Below are 17331 nucleotides of genomic sequence, written 5' to 3' on the forward strand. Positions count from 1 at the left end.
GCATGCGGGACATCGGTGGCAGGGTGTTGAGGATGCGGGCCCCTGTCATACAACCAGCTACAGCCCCACAACAACAACCACAAGCAAGCCAAACAACAGCAAGAGTTCCACTCGCTGAAGTTGCCGCACTTGAACATCAGCCGGCGCTCACTCAAGCGGGACGACCGAGGCAGCGCATGAAATGGACAGTGTCCATTAACGAAAACATATTGCGCTTGTATTACAAGGTGACCAACCTCGGTCAAGAAACGATCGGCTATCGACAACAGCTGTATGCCGAATTTTGCAGGGAGTACCCAGATATTCACGTAACTAAACAACGAGTAGCAGATCGATATCGGGTAGTCATTAGAAATAATCTAATCCCGGAGACTAGACGCGATACCATCAAAAGCGAGGTCACACGGGAGATAGATCATAACCAAGGGCTAGTTTTAGATCAAGCCCCTAATGAAATCCGTGATCAGCAGATTTCTGTCTGACGTTCCCATACCAGAAACTCAGCCTGATACACAGCAGGAAAACAACGAGTTGCGCGACGGTCTAGAGTTTAATGGAACAAATCTACTTAGCAGACCACCGCTACCAAGAATAAACTATTGTAAGAAACTAGGTGCGCTGTTACAAATTGTGAACACCAAAGTTCTACCCAATTATGTCGTAGAAGCTCAAACATTCAGGGCTGCTTTATCCATTAGGCAATATAGGCGGTTGCCTAGGGCGGCAAATTATAAGAGGGCGGCAAAAATACTGTACAAAAAATATTTGTATATAAAAATTGAAATAGAATAACATTTAAGTACATCCAGGGCCGGCGATAACGGGCCTGCAAGGGATGCATTGCAGGCGGCCGCCCCTCTTTGGGGGGCGCCAAAATGAGCTTTTTCCTGGTGTCAAAAATACTAAAATAGAGAAATTAAATTTTTAAATATGATTTAAATTCCTCATAATCCCTAATCTGTGTCTTTTATTCTTGCATATATTATTATTACACACGTAAATTACTTATACAAAAATATACAGCCATAGAATTCCTACCAAGTACCTAAGTAATATAATTTATTGGTCAAAGCATAGCCGGCGAAGGTATTATATTTCAAAACACCAAATATCTTCACACATATATTACTCACGCTTTGTTTATTTTATTCAAATGTTTGTAAATTTTGTATCAGCAGTTCCCAGCGCAAATGTTCAATTTGCAGTAAAATAAACAAGGTTCTGAAACTACTTTCTTGCGGCGGCCCGTCTTATGTATTAATCGCATATAAACAATATTTCAAATAAACAGTGGATATAAGATTAATTGTTAAAGTTCAAAGCTCTTTCAATTTAGTATTAGTAATAGGTATTCTATGTGAATAGAAATACATAATACACAGTTTGTTAATTTACTGTGCATTAAAAAGAACATTATCAGTAATTTTGAGAAATTATTATTTTTATTTAGTTAAATAAAAATGGAAACCAAAAAAAGCTATCTGGGGCGCAAAATAGAAAAAAAAACGCCGAAAAAGAAGTAATGGCAAAAACAATCTGGTTATACCTGGTTAGTTATATCTGAAAAAAAGTTAAAAGTGATGTTGTTTTACCCAATGATAATGGTCCAACAAAACTGTAACCGAACCTAATTTACCGGGAACATCCACATCCACACAATTTGTTCATGGTCAAGCCACAAAATCAGGTGGCTTAACCACAGAAAGTAACATAGCGGGCGTCCCATTATCCAAGGCATCCAAGGTAATGTTCAGTACAAAGCCTCATCACTCGTTATGTACTGCGATGGGGAGGGGTGGTGGTATAGCTTGGGGGTCAGATAGGTATAGGTACCACTCCATTACGGAGTGCGACCGGTTTGATCTTCTTACGGAGTGCGACCTGTGCTAGTTTTGCAGGCGGGCATCTGATACCCTAGCGCCAGTACTGAGTACATCCATCAATGGAATATAAGTGGGCATTCATTTCTAGAAAACAAATTTCATTTTCTTAACACTATTCATTCAAAAAGGACAGAAGTTGTAAATTTAGGGATTATTGGGCCGTCGGCAGTACCGCAAAGGCGGCGGGCGCACTGTTCTATAATTTTTTTAAACTCAATCCTTTTGGGTTTTTCGTGGTTGAAAATTTGTCATTTTCATTGAAAAATGTCGCCTTTTCGGACAATTTTTTGCGAATACCTTAAAAATTATGCATCTAACGAAAAAAACTATATAAAACATTTTTGTAGCTTATGAAAAATCAAAGAGATTCGTTCTTTCATAAGTCTTCTAGTGATAACATTAAAAGAGATATGGTAGCTGAAAAGACATTTTTTTTGTGCATGCTCAAATCGGTGTGTTCAACTTAATAACAGAAAAATGGTCGATTTTAAGGGTATAATGCAATATCTTTTGTAAGTACTGCCTGAGAAGACCTTTAAAACGACCGCAATGTTAAATTTCGATTACATTCAAACTAAGCGAGATATGGTGCAACTAAAAAGGATGACTAATTTATTTTAAGATAAAATGGGAAGTATGTATATTTTAACCCCTCATCCACCAGATTTAAATGCATCGTTTTGCTTCTACAATACCTTTTACTATAGTGTTATTTCTATGTTCAACAAGTTGGACGGGTTTAAAATGTATGGTTTTTGAAAAAAATAAGATCAAATTATAGAGAGCATTTTTAATTTTTTTTTAAATCTTCCTTGTTATCTAAAAGGAAACCTACATTTTTGTAAGGTATTTTTTTACGTATCTCTTATCACTTTCGAATTACATGGAGAAAAAGCAAGATTTTTAAGGAAATTTAAAAATGTGCTCTATAATTTGATCTTATTCTTTTCAAAAACCATTCATTTTAAACCCGTCCAACTTTTTGAATATAGAAATAATCCTATAGTAAAAGGTATTATAGAAGGAAAACGATGCATTTCCATTCTGGTGGATGAGGGGTTAAATATACTTGTTTTTTCTATATTTATATACTATTTCTTATTTTATACTCATTTTTCCTTAAAATACATTAGTCATAAGTTTTTTTGCACCATATCTCGCTTAGTTTGAATGTATTTAACCGACATTTAACAGTTCTCGTTTTAAAGGACTTTTCAAACGCTACAAAAGGTATCCGTAGAGCATTATACCCCTAAAATCGACCATTTCTCTATTATTTTAAGTTGAATACACCAACTTTCAACACCAGCTACTCATAACAACAATGCTGGATGGATTGAAGACACGACGAACAACTGTCAACATTACAATCATACTCCTTATGAACTCTTCATCACTGAAGAAGTCTCGAATATTATCAAAGAGCTTCACAACTGGAAAGCTCCTGGACCGGACGGAGTTCAAAACTTCTGGATAAAAAAGTTCTGGAGTGTTCATGAGTGTTTGTCAATATTGATTAATCACATTATTTCTAATCCGCAGGAAATGCCATCATTTCTTACTCAGGGAACCACTTATCTAATACCGAAGGATCAAAATAATACCCAAGATCCAGCAAAATACCGCCCAATTACTTGGCTTCCAACTTTGTACAAATTGGTCACATCATGTGCAGCCCAGCGTATCTACCATCACTGATCTAAACAATATCATAGAGCCTCAACAAAAAGGATGCGCTAAGGGTTCCATGGGATGCAAAGAACAACTTATCATCGACTCAGTCATTTATTATCAAAAAACGAAATCCCTTTACTGCTTTCATCGATTACAAGAAAGCGTTTGATTCAGTGCCGCATGAATGGCTTATAGATATACTGAAAATATATAAAGTAGATGATAATATAGTGACCTTTTTCAAGCATATTATGTCGGAGTCGGAGTGGAAGACTAAAATTCATCTTCAAACATCTGGTGAAAACAATATCGAAACTGAAGATATTCCAATTAACCGGGGGCTTTTCCAGGGGGACTCGTTGAGTCCACTTTGGTTCTGCCTAGCGATGACCCCAGTATCTCAGATACTGAACTCCAGTGACTCAGGTTTTAGCATTAAAAATAACAATACTGTTGTGGCGAAGCTTAATCATCTGTTGTATATGAATGATTTGAAACTAATGGCTTCCCGTCGAAACCACCTAGATCAGATGTTGAAAACTGTAGAAACTTGAAACTTTTTCAAATGACATCAGTATGCACTTTGGATTATGCAAGTACCGTATTCTAAAAAATATAGTCAGGGGAAAGGTTCAGCCCGGAGGTTTCGATATGCAAGATGACCAAAACATCGAGGCCATGGGTGACAATGACATGTATAAATATCTCGGAGTAAAGTAAGCACGGAAAATTGATCATAAATAAATGAAAACCGAAATAACTTCCGAGTTCGTACGAAGAGTGAGACAGCTAAATCAGTCATATCTTAATATGTTTATATAAAATTTTGTTTAAGGCATTGAATACGTACGCCTTTTCCGCGGTTAGCTACTCATTTGGTATTATAAAGTGGTCAAAAACGGATATTGACAACGGATTTGCGAAAAGCAAAAACACTTCTAACAAAGGTACAAAAACATCATCCACGAAGTGCAGTGAAGAGAACAACATTAAATGAGGTATCTGGCGGCATCTGAATGAGGTTAACCAGGAACATGTCGACAATTCAGCGTCGAACTATTGGTTGACGTCAGGGTCAGGAAAGATGTTTCCCGAGACGGAGAGTTTCATACTTGCCATTCAGGATCAGGTTATTCCAGCTAGAAATTATCTGAAGTATATTGTCAAAGATCCCCAAGTCCAAAACGACAAATGCCGATATGGATGTCAAGCCCAAGAATCCGTTCAACACCTTACCGGGGGCTGCCAGGCGTTTGTCGGAACTGAGTATAAAGAACTCCATGACTCACTAGGAAAGATTATTCACCAGCAACTAGCTAGCAAACTTGGACTTCTCCAGACCGACCATCTCCCTTTATTATCAATACGTCCCTGATAGAATGCTTGAAAACGACAACTACAAGCTATACTGGGATAGGACTGTGCTCACAGACGAACGAGTGGCACATAATAGACCGGATCTCATACTAGTTAATAAACTTACTAGGCAAACAACATTAATAGATGTGGCGATACTAACAACAATAATCTGGTTGGTAAGCACAACGAAAAAATCGCCAAGTATAGAGATCTCGAAATACAAATAAGGAAACAATGGAGAATGGAAAGTACCCACACAATACCTATTGTTCTTTCTACTACTGGAGTCATTCCGAAGACCTTTCATACCTCATAGGAAATATCAAAAAGCTGGGTCTAAATGAACATCTCTACAAGACTATTACGTTGATATGATACAAAAAAGTTTGGAGGAAAATAAATAGAAAGCCGACTCCACAAGAGGAAACGCAAACAAGAGTAATAATAATGATATTCTGGAAATAAAAGTAATAAGAGGAAGAACCCTCTAACTAAACAAAAAATTACCTAATAAAAAATTAAAACAATGCCTAGATATTTAAAAAAAAATCATCACTAACAAAAGCAAACATATTGGATTTAAAGTTATACATTCGCGTATAATAGGCTATTGATTACAATATGTATTTTAGAAAGGAACTACAAAGTTAACGGGATTTTATTGTTTCATGTAGTCAATGGACCTCTAAATATGAAAAACCCGGAGTGGGTGGTAGGGGTATTTAAAGGTATTTAAAAGGTATTTAAAGGGGTGCGTTTTTGAGAAAGGGGTGAATTAGTCCCTCGGCACAGGGCGAATTAGGGTGAGTTCTATGCACTTTTGGTACAAACACGTCTACAGGAAAATTGTTCCAGGTTAAATTTACTATAAAACATCACATTTTAAAGTAAAAAATAATTTTTATAACAATATATTTAAAATAAAAGCAAGAAAAAAACACGAAAGATAGCAATTTTGTTTTTTGCCCCATAAATTTTTTCCACGGAGATATAGGCAGCATTGCTTCCAGGGCCATAACTACCATTGGGGCAACCGGGGCAGTGCCCCGGAGCCCCCGACCAATGGGGGGCCCCGTGCATGGAATTTAACGAGCAAAATAAAAATCTGTATTTTAAAAACCGATCCCAACGAAATATTTTCAAATGACACAATTTTAAAAAGACCGCAGCATAGTTTTAATTTTTCACTGGGGAAATTAGTCTTTTAGACTAAAATGCAATTGTAACAGAACAGGGCCCCTGAGGCCTAAGCTAAGCTGGGGACCCCGAGACCTCAACATAAAAATTTAAGTCATTACTTAAGAAATTAGTTATTTCGGCGTAATAAAACCTAAAATGCCATTGGAAGAGGGGCCCCTGAGACCTTTCGTAAACATACAAATTGTGACTGAGGAAATTAGTTATTTTTACGAAATAAAAACTAAAATGCAACAGAAATAGGGACCCTAGGTCCCAGCTACTTTGTCTTAATCAATTTACCCCAGAACACATCTTGGTACGTGAAAGGGACCACATATTGAAAAAAAAAGGTATACATAAGATAAAATGAACACATTAGGATCAGTCCGACCAGTACACTGACCAGCTTCACTGAGTGTGCTTGGCTCACACTGCAGTAGCTTAAGACATCTTAAGGTGCTTTTAAATCAAAGTGAACACGAACGAAGAAACGAATTCGTAGGGGTTCGCTTGGTTATTCGTTCGGTACAAAGTAAGACCATTTGCATTGTAGCGAACGAACGTATTCGTTGATAATCCGTCCGCAATGTCAGATAGGTACAGGTGAAGCTGTAATCATTAGCCCTGCTAATTTTATAATTATTGCAGGACATGCTGAAAAAAAAAGACGAGAGTATGGTGTTCACATAGGAGGGAAAATGCGCTTTCAAGGGGTTAAATCAAACACTTTTCCGGACCCCACTTGAGCTGGTGGTAAATTCCCCTGACCTCCCGGTAGGGGGCCCCCAGATCACATTTGCCCCGGGGCCCCCAACATCGTAGTTACGACCCTGATTGCTTCACAGAAAAAGAACATCCATCCTTCCTGTTTAAAATGACGTTTAGTAGAAATCTCTATGATTTACAGTTTCCAAAATATGATTTTTCAAAATTTGCCACTCACAGAGATTATGGCCCATTTTCCTTGTTACTCCTCAAACATTGTTCTGTAACTTTTTGCTACGTAGCTTTAGGTAAATGTAATGTTATAGGTATTTAATAGGGAGAAAATCAATTACCTTTAAAATGGTCTGTTGTAGAACGCTGTATGGCTATTTTTAAGCAAGATATGGTTGTTCAAAGTTTTATAGTTTTAATGACTTGATAATATCATATATATCATAATATCAAATATTTATATTATATTTTACGATTATTTTTAAATTTCTCATTATGACTTTTTCTATTGTATAATTAGGTATACACATTGTACAATAAAAAAGAAAGCTTTTTTTTTTTTCTTTAAAATGGTGTGTTGCCAAATATTCTAGAACTATTTTTAAACAAGATATGCTTTTTCAAAATGTGACACATACACATGCAATAGATCCCACTAAGTTGGAACCACATGGAAAACTTTTTTATTATTAACTTTATGAAAAAACATATTCCTTATAAAACGCTCTGTATAGTCTAAAACCTAAGACACAATCATCAGATATAAAATTTTATCAATAGTGTACGAGGTATGTTAAAAATATGAATTTCGCTCAAGAGTAAAGTATTTACAGTATGCAATTGCATTCTTCTAATTGAAAAAAATAAAAAAAAAATTAATTTTTTTCTCAAATTACGGATACTCTTGGATATCCTACGGATATCTTGTTTAAAAATAGTCCTAGATTTTTTTGCAACGCACCATTTTAAAGCAAAGAAAATAAGCTTTCTTTTTTTTTACATAATATATATATATATATATATATATATATATATATATATATATATATATACCTAAAAAGCTGTATGACATTATACATTTTCTTGTATCATTTCTAATATCGTTTCTGATATGTCAAAAAAATGCATAGTGTCATACACAGATACAAGAAACGATATCAGAAACGATACAAGAATTTGAGTCAGACACAGATTCTTGTACAAGAACTGCGCCAATTTCTGCGCAAAGAACAAAAACGTAAAACCTGCTGGTAAAACATCTAAAATGTCATAATTACTTACTTACTCATAATGGCGGCTGAAATGAAAATGGGATAATGTATTGATGAATTTATTTGTGTTTTTGTAGGTATTATTTATAAATCTTTTCTTGATACTTAATATACCGTTTGGTATGGACTACTGTTCTACTAATAACCATATATTTAGCTCCTAGTAAAGTTCCAAACTATAAATTTAGGTTTCATGGTTCATAATTTTTTAATAGACGAAAATACAATAGTTCCTAATTTGGATCAAACTGAACATAATTCTAATGCAAATATTTTAGCACAAATATCAGAACAAAATAAAAACACAAATAATCAACCTCAGTCAACGTAAAATTCTGGTTAACATTAAAATGTTAATTATATAAAAGTTTATAAATTTTATAAAATATTTAAAATCAGCTGTGTCTGTAGATGCAGTACTACCATAACGTGACACAGGGCGACAAACAAAATTTCGACCAATCATCACGTGCCGAATTTCATACAATTTTCGATACAAGAACTTGCATAATGTCATACAGGGCACAAATGTACGTACAAGAAATGATACAAGAAAATGTATACAAGAAAATGTATACAAGAAAATGTATATCAGAAACGATATTAGAAATGATACAAGAAAATGCATAGTGTCATACAGCCTAAATATACAAAAAAAAAGTTATAATGAGAAATTTAAAAATAATCGTAAAATATATCAAAAATCATTAAAAGTATAAAACTTTAAACAACTATATCTTGCTTAAAAAGAGCTGTATAACCTTATATAATGGACCATTTTAAAGGTAATTGACTTCTCTTTCTACTAAATGTACCATTGCATATTATACCTAGATATGCGTAGAAAAAGTTGCAGAACATAGTTTGCGAAATAATGGAGAAAATGGCCCAAAAATGATGTGAGCGGCGAAATTTGAGAAATCTTATTTTGGAAACTATAAATCCTAGAGATTTTTACCGAACTTCATTTTAAGGAGGAAGGATGGAAGTTATTTTTTGCTGAAGCAATGCCTATACCTATATCCGTGTGGAAAAAAGTTATGGGACAAAAAACAAAATTGCTTTTTTTCGTGTTTTTTTCTTGCTTTTCTTTTGAATATATTTTTGTAAAAAAAATATTTTTGACTTTAAAATGTGATGTTTTGATAGTAAATTTAACCTGGAACCATTTTCCTGTAGACGTGTTTGTACCAAAAGTGCATAGAACTCACCCTAATTCGCTCTGTGTCTAGGGACTAATTCACCCCTTTCTCAAAAACCCACCCCTTAAAATGGTGACACTCCGCGGTCTTTTCAAATTTAGAGGTCTATTGACCATATGAGACAATAAAATCCCGTTAACGTTGTAGTTCCTTTTAGCTCTCTTAATATTTTGAAAAAATCAGTAGCCTATAAGTAGGATATTTTTACCTACATATCACGAAAGGAAATAGCTATTTGTATAACAAGGGAGGAAAGTGCTACTTTTCCTCCCGAGAATGAAGTTTACTGCCCGACGCGTAGTGGAGGGCAGTAATCATTCAAGGGAGGAAAAGGCACTTTACTCCCACGTTATACATATGGTTTTTCCACCTTCCTCAAATAACAAGTCATTTTTTCATTTTTACTTAATTTATTTATGTAACTAACCAACAAAATTTATTAGAACTAAAAGTAACAAGTAGGTACAATATAACTGTCAACTGTCAAATATAAGTCAAATTATTAATGTAAACATTGTTAAATCACAATAACAATTTACTGTTTTTTACCATTCTGCAAAATACAGAGTGTTTTTAAATAAACGTTAAAATGTATAGATACTTACGTAATAGAAAATAGATATTGTACAGGGCGTCAATAAGTTATATTTCATGAATGAAATACCATGACGTCACTTTTACTTTTCCTCCCTAGGGAGGAAAAATATTTTCCTCCCTAGGGAGGAAAAGTACAACTTTGCTCCCTACAATCAGGTCCGGAAAAGTCTACTTTCGGTAGAGGTAGGTGGAAAAATAATTATATTTCTAATACAGTTGTATTAGAGCTTAATCCAGCTTAATCCTAAAATACGAATATCCTCTGGTTATACTACCCGCCAAATTTTAAATTGGCTATTAATCAGATGACGATGAATGCCAATCACATTAAACGTCCGTGTTGAGTTTAGTGTAGTCTCTTCTAGAACCGTCTATATTCCTTGAGAATTTGAGAATACGATAATAGAATGTTCCAATAGAATACTATTCCAGTTATATCAAAAAGACACCATAGATATAATAACCTGTAGATTAGGCTAGCTATGGGCCGCTCTGTGTATCGAGGTGTAACGCCGATATCAAGGACGCCATTGGTCAGTATTCATTTTAAGTGGTCTAGCCATCTTTGTCCGTCATATGAGCGGTATCGCTTAGTAAGTAAAAATAGGTAGACCACCGATCGACTGCCGCGCTTTACGCTTTTTTGTTCAGTATGCCTTGTCTATGGTTAACATGTCTCTGACTGATACTCTCGTCGGCGCCTTTGAAGTTTTTGAAGTCTCGTTTTGTGGAGGCAGCCATCTTGTTATCTGTCATCTGAAATGAAAAGTTACGGCCGGACTTGCTCAATGAAAAATCTTTCTGGTAATCAGAATTAATAAAAGCCCTATGGTAAGGCTTAGGGTTAGAAGTATTAGACGAATTCAATAAGTCAAATAAATTATCAAATCTTTGAATGATCTGAGTAGTTTCAACAACTTCAAGAGGCAACATATTAAAACGAATGTACAAGGTTAAACCAGCAGCAACTGTGCTACTACGCACCTGAGCTGCTAGTCAAACCTTCAAGATTGAAAGCCCGTTGAAAGTATGCGGAAGCGCAGTGAGTTTTCCGACTATTCATTTGAAGTTGTCAGCGCAGAAAAACTGCGTGACTTCTTCAAGGTCACAGAGTTTCATTACTGTTTGATATATACTGGGATACTATAATGCACGTAGTCCCAATGCTGGTTTGATCCAACACGACTGAGAACTGGGAACCGTAATATAACTATCACTTTATTACTATATAATGAACGTTCCATGGGTTCCATGGGAACGAAATAATACGTTCCATGGTGCTGCGCAGGATGGTGATCATTACATGGACGTTTCTCAGTCGTGTTAGAACCAAAGATCTTATACTCATAGATTTGGCCAACTCGGACAAATAGCGTAACGCGGAGCAGTTCTGGTCGGTGGTATATCCATCTCTCTCTACCGGCTCTAACTTTCTCTCTCTAGCATATGATGGCCGCCGCCTGTGTGTCACTGTCGTTCCGTTATTCCCACCTCTTGGTAGATACGCTCACACTCGCACGACAGACAAAGATAGCTAGACCACCGTACTTGATATCGACGTTACACCCCGATGCATTAAGTGGCATATGACTAGCCTGATCTATTTTCTTTACATATCTCTGGTTAGAACAAACCTATTATAGTAAACACGGATTATACGAAAATTGACAGAAGCTCGAAACAAAAGACTGTGAATGAAAAGCCCTATAGAAAATAAATGTTTTTTGTTCTGTGTTGTGGCCTTTCCTTTCCTTTTAACCACAGAACACTATGGTTTGTTTAAGACCATGAATAATAATCAAGAAAAGTGATTCAAATTTACCGCGATGTAATGCTTGTTTGTAATTGGTCCAACCGCAGTGAAGTTTACTCCGCTGATATAAAATTTTGACACTAATGACATTTATCACATTTTGACACGATTGACATTTCATAGGTTAATTAAGTTATATCGGCGATTTTTGTGTTTTCTGTGTTATTCCTTTAATTTTTAGATTTTTAGTCTGCTTTTATATGAAAAGCAGTTATTTTTAGAACTCCTTAGTGACGTATTAATATAATATTTATTGATTACCGTTGAGGGATGACATGATCAACCAAAAAAGAATATGTATTTGGTTATTTTTCTAGTGACTTTCTTGGGTGTGAATCTGTCTTTTTAGTTTACTCCTCCTGGTTAAAAAATAAATTATAGAAACACTCGAAACGCTGTTGTCGTTTTATTGGCAACATTGTTAAAGGAGTCCTATTTAGTCACGTATACGTAAACTTAGACACAACTGACCTTCTATCTCTTACTTTTATATATTTTCACCGCTCCCGCACACTATTTTAATTCATACCACGGTGAATTTGCCATTGGTTTACTGATTTTTAGACAGACAGACGATGTAAAATGGCTGGCGGAGAGGTTGATTCGTAGTCTCTTGGTGTTTATGTTGTGATTTCTGATTTATAAAAGGATTTTATATAAATAAAACAGTGTTGTGCGGACATTAATTTATTGTTTTCACAGGAACATTGTTTGTGCACAGCTTCAAACAAGGTATGATTGATGTTTTTGTGTTTACCGATAGGTCATTGTTTGCATTTTTCTAATAAGGAATTATTGGTTTTTAATAAATGGAAATACCCATGAATCCCACAGGAATTATCAATATTTCTTCTTTTCTTTATGTGTTTGGCTAAAGTTGTATGTTTAAGTTAAAAAACTAAATAAAAGAGTTCAGCTGGTCTCTCAACTAGTTTTTTTGTAGTAGTTTTATACCTCCGTCTAGTTTTTTATGCCAACAATAAATTTATACATGGTTGTTCTATCAAATTTATTAAAGGTTTATTCAAACAAAAATCGTTTTAAATTACAAAAGATATATTCATATTTTTTATTCATAATTCCTTTCTAAATCAGATGTTCCCCCAATAAGCGCAATTTTTTGACATAGGTACGTTTTTATTATTACTCAAAAAGATATGATACTTATATAGAAAATTATGGAAAAATTATTGCAAATATCATTAATACAATTTATTATTCTCAATGTAATTTAATAAAATCGTTACAGTTTTATGGAACAATTAGTGTGGACTATTATATCAAATTATACCATAACAGTAGGTTGTGGATATCTAAAAACCATTAACAGTGTTTTAAAAATGCTTTATTTATTTTTTAATGATAATTTGGTCATGCTTTTAATTTATGTTTTTATGACATGGTTTAATAGTTATTAATTTTCAAATTTCGCTTTAAAAGAAATTGAATATACAAATGGAAATCATGTTTTTTCTTTAAATTTTAACTTATAAAATAACAAGAGTCCCATTCTATTTATTCTCTAATATATAAGTGGATAATCAAATTAAAAATAGATGTTAATTATAAAATAGGGTAAACTATAAAAATAGGGTAAGGCTATTGATTGTTGGATAAGGGTTGGTTCTTGGTTGAGGAAAAAGTTGACAAATTCTACACGCGTAGTTTGGAAATCATAGGTAGTAGCTCCAAAAATTTTAAATCAGTTTTAAGTTTATAAATTAAAATAGTGTATGAAATATAATATATTTCTGCCCCTTTTTTTACTCCTGTTTCATTTTATCTTTGTTTAAACACTACAATGAAGAGGTATTTTTTTTCACTTACACTTTTATTACACTATAATTATTTATATTATCATTGTGTTTGTTTATATTGCTAAATTATCCTCTTCCCCGTTTTTATAGAATATACAGCGTTTTTCACTAGCTCGCACATTTGGCACATTAGACTGACTGATCTCTGAATCAAATTTGAAATTTGCCGATTGGCATTTCCCCATAATTTTATTTGATCTTCCCTCTAAACTAAAGCCTTCACAACTTGCGATAACTTCCGGTGAAACCGGATGTCGTCATCAACGTTACTTTTAATAAAACACTATTATTATAGTGTCAGATTCTGTGTTAAATTTTAGACTTTTTTATAAGGCACCTACCATACCACCGGCGCGCGGCGTCCATATAAAAATTTTCATGGGGGGGGGGGGGCAGACGTGAAAATGTTGCACATTATATTTTGTATACTTTGGATAACCATATATAGTTGAGAGCACCCGAAAAGCTAGGGGGGACACGGTCCCCTCTGCCCATGGGCGCCCATGTACCATACCGAGTGAGTTTTATGTATGGAATGCCACAATTATCGCAGAAACGGCTTGCACGTTTTTATAGATTTTGGTGGATGAGGCTCTTCTAATGCGGCCGATGGTATAGTGGTATTTACATTGTTGTCAGACCTTCCGTTTTTTTAAATCTAACTAACTTTTTGATTTCAAAATCCTTAAGAAATACTGATTATTTTTCATGTAATCCCTATATTTAAATGCTGTAATTTCTAAGTTATTGCTACATTTATTTTTTAAAAGAAATTATAAAAATAAATTTTTCTGGCCCGAGCAGACAATATTTTAGGTTTTTTGAATTATTGGGAACAAAAAAGGTTTTCGAGTTCTAAATAATTTAAAACTAAAAACAAAACGAAAAATTACAATTTTTAGGATTTGAAAACACAAGTAAAAAATATTATTTTTGAAATTACGAAGTGCTTAAATTGAAGTTCATACCTTATTATTTTATCAGTTCCCGAAAAGTAATTTGGAGTCATTTCATTTTAAAACATTGTTTTTTAATTGTTAATGCAGAGCCCGATCGTCTGTCCTCTCGTAAGCGGTTCATTGACAATTAAAAAAACAATGTTTTAAAATAAACATGCCAAAAATGCTTATGAGGAGCTGATAGAAGAAGGTTTAAACTTGAATTTAGGCACTTTGTAATTTCAAAAATTATATTTGTTTACTTGTGTTTTTGAACCTTCATAATCGACATTTTTCGTTTCTTTTTCAGTTTTAAATTATTTATAAAACTCGAAAACGATCAACTTTAGAAAAACTTACCTCTTTTGTTCAAAACGATCCAAAAGACCCGAAATAATGTCTGCCCGGGCCAAAAAATTGATTTTTATAAGTAATTTATTTTAAACATTTTTAAAAATAAATGTAACAATAACTCGTAAATAACGGCATTTATTTATAGGGAATATTATGTATATGAAAAATAATCAGTATTTCTTAAGGGCTTGGGTGGCTTATATGAAATAAGAAAGTTCATTAGATTTTCAGAAAAACGAAGATCTGACAATAATGCAAATACCACGATAATATCGGCTGCATCACAACACCCTTAAGGCAAGCGTCCACAGACCCGCATCGGACGCATCGTACGCAACGGATTTTAGTTTGCCTTGTACAGAAACTTATGTAACCGCGTCCACTGATCCGCATCGTACGGATCGCATTATCGATTGTCAAACTAAAATCCGTTGCGTACGATGCGTACGATGCGGGTCTGTGGACGCTTGACTTTAAGGAAGAATCATATTATCCGTTCGGGCACGTAGCGTTTCGTTTCCGAAAAATATAAAAACCTGATTTTACAAAGAGTTGTCTGATACGATACGCTCCGGACAGTATGAATTGTTCATATTTAAAACCATAAAATCAATATTTTTCGGAAACGAAACGCTACGTGCCCGAACGGATAAATATGAATCTTCCTTTACTCTTACTCACTAATTACGTACCTACAGTCCCTGCTCAATTATTTATTAGACTCACCCTAGAAATATCAGTTTTTTTTTCTTTGAAACCCCTTAAAAGTATGTTCAAAGTCATACGGTACTGCTGAATGGGTTAAATAACAATTACCGGATAATCGTGCTACATAATTAAGTTAAAGATGGTGAGACTTTTTGATCGAATTGTGAAAACTTGGCAGATGGCAATAGAATGGGCTAAAAGGGTGCAATGACTCGACTTTTTTACCTTTAGTTTTTTAATTAAATTAGTGGTTGATATTCAAATTTTCGTAAAATTTGCAGTAGTAAGTGTTAATATTAGTCTTTATTAATGTTAGTTTTTAATTTGTTTAATTTATTTTAACATATTAATAAAAATATGTTAATTTCTAGGAGATGAATGTCTTCGTTTGGAATTTTTTCATATGGGTGATTGTAAAGATCTTTTTGTTGAGCAAATCTTTTCTGCTCTCTTCTGTTACTGCTCTAAGTATTAGAAAATACTACATGTATGAAAGAGAAATAGCAAAAAAATATGGCATATCTTTATCGTCAGTTCGAAGGTTGAGTCAAAAACTTAAAGAGAAACATCCTGTTACATCGGTTTGGAGGGGTCGGTATGGCCGAAATATTTCAGTCACCCCCAGAGGGCAACGAATTTTAAAGAATTTGGCTTTAAAACACACAACAGTCACACATAGCGACATAACCAATAAATTGAAAGAATCGGAGTGTTCACTATCGGAGTCCACTGTACGCCGAAATTTATACAGTATTCGATTCAAATCTCATAGGCCAGTTGAGGAACCAAGAAAATAGCCAACTATCACCACAAATGCTCAAAAAACGCTTAGTTTGGGTCAATTTGCATAAAGACTCTATTTCCATATAATTTTTGTGCAAATTGGCCAAAACTAAGCGTTTCTTTGACACTTGTGGTGATGGTTTTGGTTCCTTAACTGGTCTATGACATTTGAATCCCATACTGTACAAATTTCGGCGTACAGTGGACTCCGATACTGAACACTCTGATTCTTTCAATTTATTGGTTATATCGCTATGGGTGACTCGTCTGTGTTTTACAGCCATATTCTTTAAAATTCGTTGCCCTCTGGGGGTGACTGAAATATTTCGGCCATACCGACCCCTCCAAACAGATGTAACAGGATGTGTTGTCTCTTTAATTTTTTAGCCCAACCTTCGAACTGACGATAAAGATATCCCATTTTTTTTTGCTATTTATCTTTGATACATATGGTATTTTCTAATAGAGCAGTAACAGAAGAGATTTGCTTAACAGACAGATTTTTACCAATTACGCATATGAAAAAATTTTAATCCGAGATATTCGTCTTTTAGATTCTTATGTAATTAAAAATTAACATATTTATTATTCATATCTTAAAACAAATTAAACAAATTAAAATAAACATTAATATAGAACAATATTAACACTCACCACTGCAAATTTTACGAAAACTGAACACCAATCACTAATTTAACTAAAAAACTAAAGTTGAAAAAAGGCGATTCCTTGTGCATTTTTAGCACATTATATTACTATCTGTCAAGTTTTCACAATTCAAAAAAACTTTTACCATTTTTAACTTAAATTATGTATCACAATTATTAAGTAATTATTATTTAACCCAATTAGCAGTTCCGTATCACTTTGAAGATACTTTTAAGGTGCTTGAAATTAAAAAAAAACTGCTTTTTCTAAGGTGAGTCTAATAAATTGAGCAGGGACTGTATATAAAAATCGTGAAAGCCGTTTTCGAGGTAATTGAGAATTGAGGTGTTCCATACATAAAACTCACTCTGTATATCAGGAATTTATA

The 17331-nt window shown here is 34.1% G+C and overlaps 1 protein-coding gene across 1 annotated transcript in view; it reads left to right on the forward strand.

The window, feature by feature from the left end:
- The first annotated feature begins 12271 nt into the window (after window positions 1-12271).
- LOC114332919 (tyrosine-protein kinase Src64B) overlaps window positions 12272-17331 on the forward strand; it is a 699550-nt gene continuing 694490 nt past the window's right edge. The window contains exon 1 of the mRNA XM_050653635.1: window positions 12272-12427. The gene's annotated coding sequence lies outside the window, so the exon portion shown is untranslated. The remainder of the gene's footprint in view (window positions 12428-17331) is intronic.

The sequence above is a fragment of the Diabrotica virgifera genome, chromosome 6 (genome assembly GCF_917563875.1).
Source record: "Diabrotica virgifera virgifera chromosome 6, PGI_DIABVI_V3a".
Taxonomy (NCBI): domain Eukaryota; kingdom Metazoa; phylum Arthropoda; class Insecta; order Coleoptera; family Chrysomelidae; genus Diabrotica; species Diabrotica virgifera.